Source organism: Microcebus murinus, chromosome 26, assembly GCF_040939455.1.
Source record: "Microcebus murinus isolate Inina chromosome 26, M.murinus_Inina_mat1.0, whole genome shotgun sequence".
Lineage (NCBI taxonomy): Eukaryota > Metazoa > Chordata > Mammalia > Primates > Cheirogaleidae > Microcebus > Microcebus murinus.
Window position 1 is genome coordinate 18,693,245 of NC_134129.1, and position 18,615 is coordinate 18,711,859.

Consider the following 18,615-nt stretch of genomic DNA (forward strand, 5'->3'; position numbering starts at 1 on the left):
ATATCACTAGGAATAAGACGAATTGATAGATACCATGAACCCTTGTTATGATGCACTGAGAAAGTCACAACCCAGTTTTTGTGGTATTCTTACGAAAAATGCATAATCTCATTCTAATTTGAGAGATCACTGGACAAACATGAATTGAGGGATATTTTACAGAATAATCAATATCCTTCGGAAGTGTGTAGGTCCTGAAAGAAAAGGGAAGTCCGAGGAACTGTTACAGACTCGAGACTAATGAGAAATAACTAAATGCAATGTGGGATCCTAAATAGGTTCTTCCAGAAGAGAAAAAGGCTATCAGTGGAAAAACTAGTGAATATCAAATAAGGTCTAGGGTTTAGTTGATAATAGTGTATCATTGTTTATTTTCTATACTTTTGTGTCATTGTTTATTTTCTATACTTTTGTTGTAAGATGTTAACATTAAGAGGAACGAGTAGATGACATAACAAGTCTTACTAGTTTTCTGACTTTTCTCTATGTCTAAAGTACTTCAGAAAGTTTAAAAATACTATTAAATTCATTGAGTCCATTTTTGTATCTTTCATGTCTAATTTTAGATTAGTTTTAGTATTTGGGTTAAGAGAAACTAAGATTCATAAATGTCTAAGAATACTTTAAAACTAGTTTGGCTTACCTTGGATACACAGTTGCTCTAGTTTACTTTTTCTGATTCTTGTCAACTGATACTTGCTCAGGTTACCTCAAGACAAAGGTGTTTTCTTATATTAGTACAGACTGATTCGCATCTAACTGCAAAGCCAGTCCTCTTGAGGGTCACCTTCTTGGATCCAGTCATGGACCAAAACGCCTCTAATGGTGGTTCTGCTGCTCTCTCTGCCTTTGTTCCCTAATAACTTGCATCACCTCTTTCCTTACGCCATTGCCACTCTGTCACTGCTTCATTTTCTTGGCACTTCTTGGTTCAAATCCAAAGGGAATGAAATAGATTGGCCCAGGTCATTTCTTTTTAAATTGAACCAACCTCATTGAATGTCACAAGCCAATTTAATGGATTCCTTGCCCTTGGATTAGATGCCTAGCTCAGGTACAGTCAATTCTGGTCCTTTGGGGGCATGGGCCCAGAGTTCAAAGCCTGACCACCTAATGATTGCACTCATCAGGGGCAGTGGGCTAAATAGCTGGGCATGGTATTAGCAGGCAATGTGTCTCACCTTTGTAGAGTAGTGAAGAGTAACAGTTTGCTCTCACTAATATGATTCTGTGGTAAATAACTATACTTCTCTACAATGTTAGTAATTTGCATTTTTCCAAGTGCTTTGCAGGCTAAAATTGTATTCATTCATATATGTGATGCTTCATATTAAAATGAAGTAAACACTTACCTTTTTGGGGAGTGGAAAATGGATTATTAATATTAAAGTATATTGAGGTATTTTTTCATGTACATTATCAATACTATGTGAACACATTGTGCATTTCGAAAGTACAAGAAATTTCTGTTCATTTAGGAGCATGTTTTTTTTTTTCTTGTCTTGAAAATGATCACCAGCTTGTCCTAATAATTACTGATGCATCACTAACACAGAGTGCATCCATGACACAAAGAGTGATGGTCAATTGAATCACGATGTAAATCCAGAAGAAACCTTACCTTCTATCCAACACCAGAATTTTAGCAATTCAAAGTCAATTTATCCATTTTCCCTAACACCATTAAGAAAGACATGTGTTTTGTTTTGGTTTTTTTTTTCCCTTGCTTTTATCTAATGATCCTTGCAATAAATTCTTAGAATTTGCAGCCAGGAAAAATTATTTTTCATTGGTAAAAAGAAATACTTCCTTTTGTTAGAGTTATACAATCTGTAATAACTATGAAAAAGCACTGGGATAGATTTAATTTTCAAATGACACTGCTAACCTGAACAAAGTGAAACACGGGCAATTGATTTAATCTTTTAGCCTTGATGATAGAGCAAAACCTGATGATACAAGAGGCAGAGATGTGTTGTTGGCATACATAGAGTACATATAGATAAAATGTGTGCAGTGTGTGTGGGGTACATATATGTATGTACCATGTTTCCCCAAAAGTAAGACAGAGTCTTATATTTATTTTCCCTCAAGAAGACATCCTAGGGCATATTTTCAGGGCATGTGTTATTTTCCCCTCAAAGCCTCAGCTTGCAGCATGCACAGGATGGCCGGGACCTGACAGTGGGAGCCGACCTTGTTAGTGGCGCTGCTCACACCTTTCCGGTCACCTCTGGGATAGTAGCTGTCACCATGGGGCAGATGAGAAGGGCTGCTCGTGTTCTTTCCCGCTCCGCGACAAAATGCATGGGTTGTGCAGATGCATTGCGTAGCCACGCCCGTCGCTAGGGCTTATTTTCGGGTAGGGCTTCTATTGCTCAAATGCTTAGAAATCCTGCTAGGGCTTATTTTATGGGTAGGTCTTATTTTCGGGGAAACATGATAGGTATGTATACAGTGTGCCCTCTGTATCCATGGGTTCTGCATCTGTGGACTCAAATAACCCTGGATTGAAACTATTTGGGAAAAAATGCATTTGAACTGAACATGTATAGACTTTTAAAAATTATCCTTATTCCCTAAACAATATAGTATAACAACTATTTACATGGCATTTACATTATATTAGGTATTTTAAGTAATCTAGAGAAGATTTAAAGTCTACAGGAGGATATACATAGATTATATGCAGATAGGACACCATGTTATATAAGAGGCTTTAGCAACCTCAAGCCTCTTATATTTTGATGTCTGAGGGAGGTCTTGGAACTAATCTCCTACAGATACCAAGGGATGATTGTATGTATATAAAAAATACATACTATACATGCATATACACACACACATATATATATATAGATAAAATATATTGAAGCTATAAAACAAAAAGGGACACAGTTTGGATGTTTCTTATAGAATAGGAACTGTAAATATTTCTCTATTTTTTATCCAACTTGCCCCTCTGTGTAACTAAGTAGGTGTTCAATAAATCCTCTTTGAACAAATGGAGGAGAAATTGCTTTCAAACATTATAGGAAAATGGGATGCTCACCATAGATAAATCAGGATAAAAGCTGAATACTAATCACATTAGGCCATAACATTGTCTGTGTTTGTGCAACAGTACTTTATAAACGGTGTAAGTTTGTACGCAAATTACAGATGTAGAGAAGGCAGCAGGGCAGCTTTTTCACTGAGCTATACTTAGTTAACTCAGGGCCTTTCACATAACACATGCTTATTAGATTTGGTTGTATTGATTTTTTTTTTTTTAGAAAAATAAATTAAAAGCCAATCTTTGCATACCTTATGACAACAGAAAGTTTAAAAATAGGTTATGTTAGCTACTTAGTAATTAAAATGAGCCGACTTTGATTAGTATTAGCGTTAGCCAGTTTTGAAATACCAACCTTCAAAGCCTTATAAACAGTGAAGTAGCACAGCTCTGGCACTAATTGGGTCTTCTGAGGAGCCTAATAAGGCTGAATGCCATTTACTTAGCAGTGAACAGCTGGCTAGATTACAAGGACTCCCTCCCTCTGACCCCCCCAAAAAAAAGAAAAAAACTGCAGGAAAATGCATCAGTGCTAAAAATTAGGTGTGAATCTTTTAATTGTAAGAGTTAGCATTGTTAGTGAATGAGCATCTAGAACAGAAAGAATGAAAACACTTTCTGGCTTCTGCCAATTCCCTTGTAGCATGACTGCCTCTTAGCACCTCCTAGGAAGGGGTAGAGGACCCTGAGGCCTGGGTAGAGAGGTGTGGATGGACCTGTCTTCTGTCCCTTTCTCTGCTGACTATTATCAGCCCTAGCAGGTCAGTGGACTCAACTTTCCCTTACCTGTTTGTCTCTGTTCCTCTCTGGGAAGCTGGCAAGAAGCCTTTTGGAGAAATGCTTCTCTCACTTTTCCTACTAACCTCACTGGCCTCTTCCCTGGCCTTTTTCTTGGCTCTTTCACGTCTCCCTGGCCTCTGAATGTTGGAGTAACCCAGGATGTATATTACTTTTCTATCAGTGCATAAAAAAATTACCACAAACTTAGTGGTTTAAAATAACACACTTTTGTGTTACTTTGTGGATCAGACGGCTATGCACAGCAGAACTGGGTCCTCTGCGAGGCTGGAGCCCGGGCGTCAGCTGGGAATGGTGTGTCATCTGAATGCTTAATTTGAGGAGGATTTATTTTCAAGCTGTCTTAGGTCAGTGGCAGAATTTATTTTCTTGAGGCTAGAGGAGAGAGGGCCTTACATCTTCTTGGCTGGGGGCTGGAGGCCTTGCAAGCTGGCAGCTGCAGCTGCCCTCAGTTTCTAGAGCCTTCCCTCAGTTCCTTGCCAAGTAATTTCCCCTACATGGTCGCTTGCTTCACAAAAGTTGGCTGGTGAGGGGAAAAACCAGCAAGTTCCGGGCAAGAGTGAAATAAGGTAATCATACAAAGTAAGACACGTACATCCAGTTGCCTTACTCTGTCACATCTTCTGTGAGTTAGAAGCAAATCGCAGGACCTGGGATCATACAGGACCATGAACACCAGGAGACGGGGAACTGGGGAACCAAGAGTTTATTCACTTCTGGGCCAGTTCTCCAGCTGGTTCATTTCCTCTTGTATCTTGTGGCTTTAAATACTGATAACAAGGGGACAGCCCTCGGTTTTATATCTACAGTGTTGAATTTGATCTTCTCTAACCTTCACAATGATACAGCCAACTGCTTGCTTTATATTTTACCTACTGGATGTGTCTAATTTGAGGAGGATTTATTTTCAAGCTTAAGTTGTTGGCAGAATTTATCTTCTTGAGGCTATAGGAGAGAATGCATTTCATCTCAAAGTGCACACATCCAAAGCCAAAATATTATAATTATTTCTCCCCAATAATGTACTTTTTCCACGCTCTTCCAGTCTCACCAAATGCCAGCTCTACCCTTTCAGTTGCTCAGATTGGAAAACTTTGTATATCCTGTTGCTTTCCATTCTCTCATTCCAATATCTAGTTAGTAAAAAATCCTGTCCCATCTATTTTTAAAAAATATTAACTTTCTGACCATTTCTCTCCACTTCATCAAAGCTCTTCCCATTTTATTCTCAGTAAAAGCATACAATCTGGCCTTTGTACCTCCCTGACCTCTTCTACCACTCTCCCCTTTTTCATTCCATTCTATAATGGAACACTGGCTTACTGGCCTTTCTTTGAAGAGCCCAAGCACCCTTCCACTTTAGGGCCTTTCAACTTGCTGTTCCCTTTTGCTGGAACCCTCTTCTCCCATATGCTTGCATGGCTGACTCCCTCATCTCCCTCATGGTCTTTCATACATGAAACATTGTGGATGAAGCCTATCGTATTCCCCTGTTGTTTCAGTTGCAATCAGTTTTTTTCTCTTCCTTTGTTCCAGATTTATTTCTCTTATACTGCTCTCACTCTCTTTTTTCTTATTATATTACAACATTCTGAATTTCCTTATTCAGTACATTTATTATTTATGGTCCCTTTTCTGGGCTAGAATATGAGTTTCTTGTGGACAGGGATCTCTGTTTGGTTATTGATGTACTCCAAGCCCTTAAGAATGTGCCTGGCACATAAATAGGTGCTTGTTAAATATTTGTTGAATGAATGAATGAATGAATGAATAGATGCAGTTAATCTTTTATCAAGGTGGTATCTACAGCACCTTCAGTTAATCCTGGAATCTTAAGTGCTTACAGAATTATTTTACCCACCAATCTTTTGAAACTTGTCATTTCTTGGTTAATATCTCCAGCTAGCACGAGGGCCTGATCTAAAATATAGGCCACTTGGTGGCCCAGTGGCAGCCATTCCAGTCCTAGTGAAGGGTAAACTGTATCTCAGTTTCCTAGCAGCTATCTCAGGACCAGCTGTCCAACAGGATGGACCACACAGATTCCCAACACCACTGCTCCCTGACTTTGCTGTTGATGGAAACTCACGCGGTTTTGCCCTGTGCCAGATTGCTTCACGTCCGGTGTTGCCTCGCTCCAGATGAGGCTGGACATACCTTGGTGAACCCCTCAATTTTCATTTTGCTGGGAAGATTAGGAAGATTGTGAAGTAGGCAGTGGTAGTCAGCTGACTCCTCTCCCAATATACCCTTCCTGCAGGATTTTCTCCCCTGTGGCCTGTCCTTTCATCCTGTTATTTTTTTTCCCCCTATGTCCCCACATCCTCGAAAACCATATTGAAATCTGATTTTTGGATGGGATTTCCTTTCATTCACATACAGTTTACTCTAAAGTAGTAAATAAATGCATCATTTTTGTCTAGATGTATGCTCATTTTAAAGCCTTACACTTGTTATGGAATGAAAAAATTTGTTCCTCTACATAGCACTTGAGGCATTAGTATGCTGGTTAATTTGATTTAGAGCACACAGTAGAGAGGTCCATTCCTGTTTCCTTGAACTCTCATCAAAGAGGTTGCTTACTATTCTCCATACATATTAGGTGGACGTTGGCCAGAGCTTTTTCTGTTTGAGCATGGGCACAGGTGGTTGGTGACTTCTGGGGGTAGCTGATAGATAGAAGGGGGTGATCTCAACTAGATTGGCTGAGGAAAGCTTACAGACTCTTTCCCTACCACTATTGAATAATAGGTAGCTATGTCCTTGTTGAATAGTTTGTGATGCTTTCATTTCAACTTTAAATTGTTTCTTAAAATTTATTTCAATCAGATGTCATTTATATGAAAATATTTACTGTTGATGGAGTAATACATGGTGATTTTCTCTGGGTAACAGTCTGTGCTTGCCTTTTGTCTTTTTCTGTTTCTTTGAAGCCCAACACTAATTTTCTAATTGTATTTTTAGGGAGCTGAGTCTTAAACTTCCTGAGGAGAGCATCCAGACTTTGGAGTTCCTACCAGGTAATGAAAAAATTTGGACACAACTCAATACTGCCCAGATTAGACTTTCACTATGATGTCAATTTTAGATAACTTTGAGAATTGCTCTTTTTTTAATGGAGGAAAAAAGATACAGCTCTGGTAGGAAATTAGGTAAAAAATAAAATCACAATGAAACCATTTTTAATAATTGTACCATTTAACACTCTGTTTATTGATAATCAGCCCAAATACAGAAAGACTAAGAGACAGATGCCAGTCTAAAGAGAGAAGTGTTTCTCAAATAAAATATTTCCTATCAGCAGAAAATGTTTTACTTGATATACTAACTTGATAGTCTTAACTGCACAAACAGTTGGATGAAAATAAAAAAGAAAATGTGTGTATTGCCAGCAAACATTTTCAAAAGATGAGTACTTGCTGCAAATACTACATGCTTAGAAAAATTTTGCATTTGGCCAGCTGAGACCACCACGTGTTCTAAAATATGCTATCCATCATTTCAGTGTTAAGAGCGCCCCCTGGTGTGATTGCATATTTATATGCTAATGTAACACTTAAATTCTGTTTTTAAAATCTCATTTTGCTATCAGATGGTCATTAGCCACCTTTTTATGCTAGGTTGATATGGTCAATATAGTTTGTGACTATTGAGAAATATCATTTACATTTTTTCTTACCCTTACTCATGGTTTATCTGGAGTCAGTGGTCTGCTTGAAAGTAGAGTTTGGGAATGTCTAATTCCTAAACTTCTTCAGTTCAATCTAATAACCAAAAATATATCATTTAGTAAGTTTGAAATTATATTCTGAGATAAAAATTTGCAGGATAATCAAATTCTTTGGTGGTGATAACTTTGTGAAGTGGCAAACTGCTGTGAACAATTCCTTTTTGGTAAACTCATGGACATTTTAATAATGAAACCCAAGAATTCAGACATTTTTTTTTTTTTAAATATTCATTGTGTGAAAAATAAGCAATCCATATTTTGAGATTTTCTTACAAAGTAGCAGCTCCTCTGTAGCTACAGAATTTGCCAAGATAAGCGTAATAACTTATCCATGAATCATAAATAGGACTCTTATGTAGCCCATGCCACCAGGTAAGAATGTCCTGAAATTGCCACCACCACCGTAAATTCTCAGTCAAAATTGGCAGCAGAGTACCTATCTTATAACTTTGTTTTCCTTGTATTTAATTTTTATTCTTTTGGGAATAATGAAACCATCCTTGCAAAATGAGAGTACACATAATATTCTAAATATTACATTTCTGTAAATTTGGTAATTTCTATAAATGTGTAAATTTGATAATTATTTTCCTCTACTGTCTCTTCTTCAGATTAAATTATCTTGATTACTTTGACCATTTCTCATAGGTTCTGTGTTCTAAACCTAATAATTTGCAGAACTACAGTGGTGAACTGTTTGCAATAGACTACTTTTGCTTTTATTTTCTTCTGTATGCTTCCATCTCATTTGATTCTGTAACTGTAAGCTCAGTATAGTATTTACATTAATTCCAGGCTTGTTGAAAGAATGTCCTCTAAAAAGTAGATTTTAAAAAATCAGAGCAATGAACCTGACATAGGAGCCGTGTTTGAATCCTGGTTTTCATATTTACTTGTAGGAATTATGACTTTAGGCAAATTGCTGACTGAGAGCCTCAGTCTCTTCTCCTGTGAAAGAGGAATGCAAATAACTACTCCACAGGATATTTTTAATGCATTCATTACATTAATATGTACTTAGGACTTACTATATGCCAGGTTTGGGGCTGGGTGCTATTATATAAGCATCTATTTCTAACAACAAACCCATGAACTATGTACCATTACTCTGTATTTTATTGATGAGACTTTGTGATGCTAAGAAACCTCATGAGTGGAAAAGCCAAGATTCTACTTAAGGTCTTTCTGACTTAAAGTGAACTCATAACCACTATACCATGTATTTAATTTAATCATGAATATTCATTTTTACTAATTTGTTGATTTAGTTGTCTTTAAGGTCATATAATCCCCCAATACACTAACAGAGGAAACCAAACTTTTGAAAAACAGTAAGGAAATTTTTTACTTGGATTAACTTCATGAATCTTGTATCATTTTCCTCCTTATAGGTTAAGAATTTTTTTCTGATTTATTTATACCAGATTCTGTACTTGCTACAGAGGCCAATGTAATATGTGTCTCATTTTATTTAATAAGTTGTTTTGAAGACAGCTCACCATGGAAACATGGTGTGAATAGGCCTGATCTTTGCTTAATAAAATCCTGTGTGGCATATCATTCCCTTGGTCTTTGAGATTTGCTCAAGAAAGTAGGGTGTTCAGTTATGATTCAAAAGCACATTGTTGGGCTTCTCAATGGCCAAGTGACTATTTTCTTGTTTAAGTTGCCTTATGTCCTGCTTGGCTCAGATATATAGTTATTAATATGAGCAGATAGCAGATATCCATATTATGTCTTACGAAGGTAGCACATTACGCCAGACACACGCTCAACTTAAGAAAAATCAGTTAAACCATTATAGTTGAGCCAATGAATGAGTGAAGGGGAGATGTTTTAGTATTTTACTCTCATTTCTGTCCCACCTCTACATTAGCTCCCCCTGCCATGCACATTTCTCTCTCTCTCTCTCTCTCTCTCTCTCTCTCTCTCTCTCTCTCTCTTTCTTTCTCTCTCTCACACACAGAGCATTTAAGTGTGCTCTTTAAATTGATTTGTTTAATGTCTGTGGGAACAGCCTTCTCCCTCCCCCATCCTCTGATACTGTTTTGGTGTAGGCCCTCATAATTTGAACAATTAAAATAGTTCCCTAACTGAATTCCATCTCTTTATTTTATTTTATTTTATTTTATTTTATTTTATTTTATTTTATTTTATTTTTTGAGACAGAGTCTCACTGTATTGCCCCGGCTAGAGTGCCGTGGCATCAGCCTAGCTCACAGCAACCTCAAACTCCTGGGCTCAAGCGATCCTCCTGCCTCAGCCTCCTGAGTAGCTGGGACTACAAGCATGCACCACCACGCCCGGCTAATTTTTTCTGTATGTTTTTAGTTGGCCAATTAATTTCTTTCTATTTTTAGTAGAGTCAGGGTCTCACTCTTGCTCAGGCTGTTCTCCAGCTCCTGACCTTGAGCAATCTTGCTGCCTTGGCCTCCTAGAGTGCTAGGATTATAGGCGTGAGCCACCGCGCCCGACCCCTTCTATTTTTAACCCTTTTCAATAAACTAAGACAAGGCTAATTTTTGTAAAGCATAGAACTAATATCAGTTTAACATCATTTCATGTCTTATTGTTTAAAACTACCGTTTGGTTTTTTCTTACCTCTCTTCTGGTTTGTCTCACTGCCATTGTCCTTACTCCTTAGATGTTATGCTTTGCTCTACTGAAAAAATTGCAAATCTCGGCATGCTTTTTACTCTCTTTGCCTCCCTGTGCCTTTATGCACCAATTCTCTATGCCTGTAACACCCTTCTGTACTTCTTCCTTTGATGCCCTTTTTGTGTAATTAAGACTTAGCTCCACTTTCACTTTGTATCCTCCCAGGCTAGACTCTCACTGCACAAGCACACACCCAGTCTGGGTTAAGTACCTCTTCAGAGTACCACTGTAAGACCCTGTGCCCACATCCGTTATGCAAAATTCAGTTTCCAGTGGACATCTTGAAGCAGGTATTATATTATTCATTGTGCTACAGGGCCAGCTACATAGAAAGTGCCTGGGAAAGTGCTCAGTGCTCAGTGTTCTCATGAAGTCCATTAAGGGCTGAAGGAAAAATGTTTAATAGAAAGATGTTGTATTAGGATTCCCATGTTGCCCATGCTTTTAGTCAGGTTTCAAAGCTGTTAGATAAAAATACCTGGTGCCTCTTCACTGTTACTGGGCAGGATAGTGAAGCAGCCATTAGTTGACTTCTTGCGTTCCCTCTTCCATTTACACTGACTCTCTCAGCACTCAAATACTCCTCAGTGTACCAACCTGCCCCTCATGACACATTTCATGCGGCTTATTCAGTTCATTCTCCTCTTCTTACTTGCTGAGTCCCAGTATTGTTGCAGGCAAAAACAGATATAGAATCACCCCACCCCCATATTTTCATCATGTTTATTGCAATGCAAGACAAACTGCCATAATTCTGTCCCGTGAGATATAAACAGAAATCTGATGGAATTTCTGGGTAAGTTCTGCTTTCTTGATACAGATTTGACCCTCTCTTCCTTACTCACTCCTGGAAAGTACACAGGTGGCTGGAACTGGGGCAGCCACCTTGCATCCTTGAGAGAAAGGCCAGGAATTACTGAGACTTCAGCCATGACATCCTTGAACTTCCAAACTGATACCAGCAATTACCTTCCTTTGGATTTCTCACTACTGAGAAAACTTCCTCACATTGTGTTTAAGCTGTTGTTATTTGGGATAACTGTTGCATCAATTGTTTCACTTCCCTAATTGATACTCATTAGTATTACAGTTCAAAGGACTACATTATAAATTAATGGTATAAGTTTCTCACCTCTCCACCTATATATTATATTTGTTAATTCAAAAGTTTAACATGTGTTAAGACCCAGTGTTACTATGTACTACCTTAGATACTAAAATATAAGGATTATAACACCATTTCTGTGAAAATGGGTTACAGTCTTATGCAGACACAGAAGCATAAAATTAATTACAATAAGCAATACAGTATAAAATAGAATTGTAATATAGAAAGCACTATAGTAGATATGTGCAGAAAAATCAAGGATTAACAGAAGAGAGTATTTGCATTTTAATCAGGATGCCCTAAAATTATTAAAAGTTTTGAAATCAGGAAATGACACCCTGGACAGGACTTACTCCTTGTGTCTTTTCAATGACATAGTGTAAGTGGTCACCAACTTGTGTCAGTCTTGCTGCCTCTTAATAATAATTAAAATGAGCACACTCTAGGAGACTTTGAGCTGTAGACAGGCTATCTTTGGAAAGCCAAATTGGTCAAAAGCAATTTGTGGAAAAGGAGAGGCAAGAGACAACACCGGAAGTTACCAGGGATTCTTTTGATATAAAAGACTGAAGCAGTAAGCAAAGAGCTGTAGCAAAGATGGCAGTAAACAAGAAAGTGAAGCTCACTGGGTGAAAGGCAAGAGTTAGTTAATGGAGACAGGCATCGAAGAAACATCACATCCGGCAGCGGGCAACCAGGAGCAAATTCACAATGAGGGAGGGGGGCTAGGGAACAAGTCTCCTCAAGTGAGCACAAAAATAGGCTGCTCTACTCCGGGACTCTCAGCAAAGTCTCTGTGAGGAAAGCCAGAAGCAGACCATAATAAGGACACTATTTATAAAATCACAGAGACTCAAAGGAGTAAAAACGAGAAAATGGTCTCAAAACGTAAAAATTATAATGAGTCTATGTTTTAAAAAGGCACTAAATGCTAGAAGAACCTGACTCAAAAAGAGGGTCTGGGGACATCAGCATTGATTTCAGTGCTTGATCTTGAGATGATTTATTTATTTTTTTGGTACAGATGTTGAAATGAAAAAAATTCCCAGGAAAGGCAAAATTAATGTGGAATAAAATGTCTGGGACTGAGCCAAATGCCATTCAGAATTCTCAGGTCTTGGCATAAGCCATAGAAGAAAATTTGAGCGCATTACCATTTCTTCTAACTGTTACACACAGGGTTTTCCCAGAAGACAAATGAAAGGAAAACTGTCAATGATCTAGGCTTGAATCATGAGGACTGACCAACTCCCAGTGTGCAACACCACACACTTGAAAGAAGCTATGAATACCAATAAGGCATCAGGACATTACGTAATACTCCGTACTTTTACTCTGTCCAGGGTTAATGGACCACATTATGCTTAGATGCATGACCACCAGGGTCCTGTGGAAAATCATAGATACTCTCCTATGGCACGAGTCCAGTCTTCCTGAAAAAACACAGAGCATAATACAATACCTGGCTCCTATGACCGTATTCTGCATGCACACTTCATCTAATAAGGAATGCTAATTCCTCATCTAATGAAATTCGGCTGAGAGTAGTTTTCCAAAATATATTCATATGCATTATATATATTTGCAATTTTTAAAGAAATATATTGCATCACTTAAGATATTTCAAATGATCTAAATTATTCTCAGTGTAAGATATACTGCTAGTTCATTCACGATTGTTTTTCGACTTTGAAAAAGTTACCTCTGAGACAGCATAGTTGTTTTGCATGATGTCGAATGCCATAGAATAGAGAGATAACCTGAACACCTTTTAATTTTCCTTCATAATTTGATGCTGATATAGAATATATAAATTCACCTAAATTGTTCTTGAAATTATTTTGCTTGCGGTTGGTAGGCTGCTTTGATCTGTGAAACATAGTGTAACGTACTTCCAAAGAGTGTACCATTTTTCTAGATTTAAGTTCTTGGCATCTAAGATTCAGTAAATACCTATGATGACCGTCTTCATGTCTGTAATGTTTATAAAAATTTCAACCTCGGTTCTTCAGACTGAGAACTTCTGACTTTTTGTATCTTTCTTCATTTAGAAATCTTTTCCAAGGTTTATTATTATTATCCCCCCCATACCATATCGATTGTGCTGCTTCTACTTATTAAAAAGAAAAGTTAATTGTAAAACAGCCTTGGGCAGATCCTTCAGGAGTTATTCCAGAAGAAAGCATTGTTGTCATGGGAGGTGACCAGCTCCATGTGTGTTATTGTCCCCGAAGGTCTTTCAGTGGGACAAGATGTGGAGGTGGAAGGCAGTGATATTGATGATCCTGGCCCTGTGTAGGCCAAGGTTAATGTATGTGCTTGTGTCTTAGCTTTTAACAAAAAGTTTAAAAAGTAGAAAAACATTTAAACAATTAAAAATAGAAAAATGCTTAGAGAAAAAGGATATAAAGAAAGAGAATGTTTTTGTACAGCTATACAGTGTGTTTTAACCTAATTGTTATTACAAAGGAGTCAGAAAGTTAAAATCATAAAGTAAAAATGTTACAATAAACTAAGGTTAATTTATTATTAAAGAAAATTTTTAAATTAGTATATCCTAGGTGTGCGGTATTTAAAAGTATACAGTAGTATACAGTAATGTCCTAGGCCTTCACATTCACTCACCACTTACTCACTGCATCACCCAGAGAAACTTCTAATCTTGTCAGTTCCATTCATGGCAAAGCCCCTATGCCATACCTTTTCCATGTTTGGATATGTTTATATGCGTGAATACTTACCATTGTACTACAGTTGCCTACAGTATTCAGTATAGTAAATGCTGTACGGGTTTGTAGCCTAGGAAGAATAGGCTATGGTATGCAGCCTCGTGTATCGTAGACTATGCCATCTAGGTTTGTGTAAGTACACCTTATGATGTCTGCACAACAATGAAATTGTTTAATGACACATTTCTCAAAAGAGCTCCCCATTGTTAAATCCCCATCACATTGCTTATATTTTTCATATTGTACACATTTTTCAAAGGCTCTGGAAAAAGCTTGTGGCTCTAAGAAGTAAATGGACCTATGTTACCTTACATATTTAAAGTCTGGGTTAATAGCTGGATTTTCTGTAAGATGCTACATCCTATGCAGTCAGTTTTTTCCAAAGAAAGCCATTTTCACTTTTGTATCACTGGGAGGACTAAGCATGCTTACTGTCCCCAAATGCAGCTAATCAGACTGTTCTTCCACCTTCTTAATATGTATGTGTGGTTCGTCTATATCTCAAAACAGTTACCGCATTTTTTTTTTCTTCTGATTTTAAAAGCAGTCTACTTTCATCTTAGGATGTTTAGAGAAACATTTGGTTTGCTAACTTTGCTGTTATAAACAATGTTGTAACATACAGCTTTGTGCATACTGTTTTGTGTCGGTGTCTAGTTAGACCTGAAGGCAAAAACTGGGTGCATTTGTAATTTTGATAAATGGTTTCAAATTGTCCTGTATTTATATTACACTGTCACACACATTCCCAGCAGCAGGGTATAATAATGTCCATTCCATTACATCCTCATCAATAGCATGTATTTTGAGATTTTTGAGTCTTTACCAATCTATTAGGGGAAAAAAAGACTTGACTTTTATTTTTCTTATTATGATTGAGAGTTTTTTCATATTTAAGAATCACTCATTTCCATTTTTATGAATTATCAATTCATATACTTTGCTCATTTTTCTTTTGAGGGATTGTCTTGAAGGTTTTGCAGACTTGCACTGCCCAGTGTATTAATTGCCAGCATTTTTCTCAGTTTGTGATGCTATTTATCCTTTGATATTATTCCTGTAGAGTTTTGCCCTTCATGATTTTTGAAATGTAGTTAAGTTTTATTTCTGTTTTTCTGTTTATGGTAAACAGAATGGCTTCTAGGTGAGATTATATAAAAAATATTTTCCATGATTTCTTTTAGTAATATGCACATTCTTCATATTCTATATTTAAATATTTAATCTATTGAGAATGTATACTGCTAGATTGATAAGGCAGTCAAAAGTCAAGATAAAGAAGAAAAGCGTTGGAGAATAGAGTAAAATGCTTGCAAAGAAAGTTGGATAAAAGCAGTAAATCTTTTTCCTAAATGACAACTTAGTTGTCTGTTACTGAAATACTGATTTTTTACATGAATTTTCAGTGCCTATACTCATTCCAAATATGATGAAGTTTTATTTTCAGAGGTTTTTTTTTTTTTTTATGCTACTGGCATTATATCTTCATGCTTAGCACTATCCTGGTTTAGTTATTGTAGGTGGAAGGTATGTTTCAACATTTGAGAGAGTATTGTTCCCATATTTCTTTTCTTGTCTTTTTTCATAAATTCCACAGCTTTTCACGCTTGCTTGTTTTACCATCTGAACTGTAGTATCAGCATATCTGGTTCTCCAAAACAAAACAAAACTTGTTGACATTTTAATTGGGATCATATTATATTTAGACTTAGACTTAGGAATAATTGTCATCTTTATGATGAGTGTTTCTAAGAATATGTATATCTCTATTTTCATTTTATTTTTTATCTTTCAGTAGTTTTAAAGTTTTCTTCATAAGGAACTTACATATGTCTTGTGAGGATTTTGCTGTTTTTTGCTTGATTGCTTTCTTATTTATTTTAGTTGTTCAACCAGCTCTCCTTTTTCATCCTCTCTCTGTTCTTGCTTAATCAGTCCTATGGTTTATAGCTACATCTTGAAATTCTTTTTTTGAACTGAATCTTTATCTTTAAACTTCAGAATTTTCATGGAATTCCAATTTGCTCACCCAGCAACGTTCTCTACAACCCACCATATCTTCAACATTCTTTTGCACACTGCTCTTTTTTTTTGAAGTTGTTATCTCTAAAGATTAATATCACACAGACTGAAGTTTCTTACAATTCACTTATTCTTTCATCCTTTTTCATATGATTTCTACTCTCACAGCTGTTGAAGTCACACTATTTTAAAGTGATGTAATGGTCTCATAGTCATCAGTTCCCATGGACTTTTCTCTCTATTCATCCTCCTTGCCCCACTCTTGATGATTTGATATACTGCTTATTGCCTTTGCTTTCTTAAAGTTCTTCCTTTAGGCCTAGTGACACTAAATTTCTCTGAGTCTTATTTCCCCTTCTGAGTCTTGCTTCAAAAATGTATGACTTCTAGTAACCTGTATTTGGACTATACTCTTTCTGTACTTTCTCCTTTGGAATGTCACATTTCCTGTTGAGTTTATTTAATCATATACCTTACAAGTTTGTCTCCATTTCTTCTTATCTCCTTCTAGTTACATTCTCTTCTGTGGTGAGCCATCCATCAAAGATACATGATCCCATTTAAATTGTGGAGTTGATACCAGGACATAGCTGCTCAGCCAGTTATCTCAGTTTTTACCTTCGTCTTGCACTTAGGTGTAGCTATGTAACTAGTTCTTGCTAATAGATTGGGAATAGAAACGATGTACGACATTTTTAGTTCAACATGGTTAGGAATTCGGTATGCCCTTCACACTTTCTCCTCCTGTCTGCTGACTGTATATTAATGTCCAGTCAAACTTTGAAAGCCATATGTTAAAGATGGCAGAGACTTTCAGCCAAGGTTTCTAAATCACCGTGGAGCAGGCTCCCTTCTTCCACTTGCCACGTTCTTACAGGACTTACATGAGCAAGAAATAAGCATTCATTGTGTTGAGCCACTTAGATTTTAAGGGTTTTCTATTATTGCAGCTAGCATTATTACCTTAACTAATAAATACAATTGCTCTTTGAACATTTTCCTTTAAAGGTTTGGTAGATACTTCAAACTCATTATGTCCCAAATGCATTTTTTTTTTATCTTTTGCTAAACCTGATCTCCCCTTCTCTTTTTCTGTTAATGAATATTATACAATATACTGCTAGTCACCCAGATTAAAATGATCGATAATTTTAACTTTTTATTTCATATCATTCTCACCTAATTACTTTCCATTTCCTAGAAAATCTTTCTATCTACGTAATTTTTCTCCATTTTCACAGCATCTACCCTATTTCAGGCTTTCGTTTTCTCTTAATTGGACAGTTGCCATAAGTTTATAACCAATCTCCCTATTTCATTTTCACACTCTTTCCATGCATCTGATTATTTGACAATATCCCATTACCTTTTACTCAAACCGTATGTAACAAAGTTCAAATTCTTTAGCTAATTCTTTCCTTCTTTAGCAAATTCTTTCCTTCAAAATAATTTTGCTGCAGCTCAAATGTTATTTCTTCCACAAAGTTTCTCTAATTCCCTTCTTTAGTAATAAATAATTGCTTCATCCTCTGATGAAGTGTCGTTAGACGGGGTGTCATTTATGACACGTTGCTTTTCTTATAGCTGTTCATGTGTGTCTTCTCTTTCCCACCAGAGGAAGAGCTTCATGGTGACATCTTTTAAAAAAAAACTGTTATTAATAGAATCTTACCTGAAAAAATTACCCATGAAAATAAGAAAGTATATCACCAGTTTTTGCCAAAGAATAAAAGTGGGTGCAAGGTGAAGTAGAAAATAGACTTTCAAAGAATTTCTAAATAGATTATTGTTGGACAATAGAAAACATACTTCACAGTCACCAACTAATTGTTATGAAATGAGAGACATTATTACTTCATAATGTTCAAGTAAAGTGAATCATGATTCTTGACATATTTTTCAATTTAAAACAAGATGGGCAGTATGACATTCACCATGAAAAATAAATACATTCTTTTTAGAGGGGAAAAAATGATGATGAAATCAGTCTTTGATGTTTCCCAAGGAATGCCATATTCATTTTGATATGCAGAAAGACAGTAATCTAAAATACATGCTTAGAATACTACTGTTGTCTTCATTGCTGTCATTTGAGAAGTGAGTATAATAGCTCCTATACAAGGATATTGACTCAACATTACAAAAGTGCTAAGAAGCATGAACATACATTTTTTATTTTATATGCAGAGTGAATTTACTTATCTGTTACCAATCTGTACAAGGCTTCTCCCCTTTTAGTTTTCTATAATTACCTTTTGACTTGATTTCGCATCTTCACTGTAATTCCTCTCCACCCATACCCATCAGTGAGAGTTTGAACTAAACATATCTTTGAAGACTATATAAGGTCACTCCGTATATGTATGTATTCCCATGTTTTAATTTACATAAATCATATTGAATTATATTATTCAGTTTAATAGGTTTCTTACTCAATATTTTTCTTATGATTTATTAATTTTACTCTATATGTCTCTTTTTATTCTTTTGACTATTGCCTAGAATTCCATCTTAT

General features: G+C 36.4%; 1 protein-coding gene across 1 annotated transcript in view; it reads left to right on the top strand.

Moving 5' to 3' along the window:
- Nucleotides 1-18,615, top strand: part of COX7B2 (cytochrome c oxidase subunit 7B2) — a 90,143-nt gene that overhangs the window by 30,085 nt on the left and 41,443 nt on the right. The window contains exon 2 of the mRNA XM_012743056.2: nucleotides 6,818-6,873. The gene's annotated coding sequence lies outside the window, so the exon portion shown is untranslated. The remainder of the gene's footprint in view (nucleotides 1-6,817; nucleotides 6,874-18,615) is intronic.